Source organism: Habropoda laboriosa, unplaced genomic scaffold (genome assembly GCF_001263275.1).
Source record: "Habropoda laboriosa isolate 0110345459 unplaced genomic scaffold, ASM126327v1 scaffold68, whole genome shotgun sequence".
NCBI classification, from domain to species: Eukaryota; Metazoa; Arthropoda; class Insecta; order Hymenoptera; family Apidae; genus Habropoda; species Habropoda laboriosa.
The window spans coordinates 1,797,672-1,798,464 of NW_017100195.1; positions in this window are offsets into that span (position 1 = coordinate 1,797,672).

The window sequence follows — 793 nt, forward strand, 5'->3', positions numbered from 1 at the left end:
GCGTGACGATCTGCCCGATTTCTGCTCCCTGTTACACGAAGTAATTCTAGGAAAAATTCTAGGCGTGTGAGTGACCCTCAAGTATGTAACTTGGGCCTAGTCAACCTCAAGCCAAAACATTGCGCGAGGCTCGCGATGTTTTTTGCTAGGGAAACATAAAAAACTCGAGCAAAACATAAGAAATTCGAGCCGAAAATAAGAAACTCGAGCCAGAGTCGTTGTCTGTATTATATCGAACTAAACACGAAGCTAGGTGCCATTTTGAAAGTAAAACTATCGCGAGTTGCTCTCGAGAGTATTTTTCGCGAATGGACACTGCGCCTGAGATTGACTGTCCGAGAGCATAGCTCAACTGTCTGAGAGTAAACGTGTCGAGACTTGCTCTCGAATGGATACGTAATCATATTGCTGTCGGACAATAGTTTTGCAAACACGAATCAGTTTCGCATTCTTGAGAATACTCTCGTGCGAGTAAAAAAGTGTCAGAAAAAAAGATTGATCGAGAAATGAAATTACCTATTTAATCACTCTTCGTTGAAGAAAAATCGGTGTTGTGGAATCCAAAGGATGTAGAATATCGTAACAGAGAAAATTGTGAATATATGATAAATATGTAAATTGATTCGAAATGAACGTAAAAATTTTTCTAAAAAATATCCGCGTATAATCGAAAACGCGTTGTTCCAGCGAGCACTGTATTCCCTACAAGACTATAACTGCGCAGTATAAGCGACGTTCGTCGTTCGTCGAGGCACTCGTTCGACAGCCTCGTAAACACCGACTGAGGACGAGT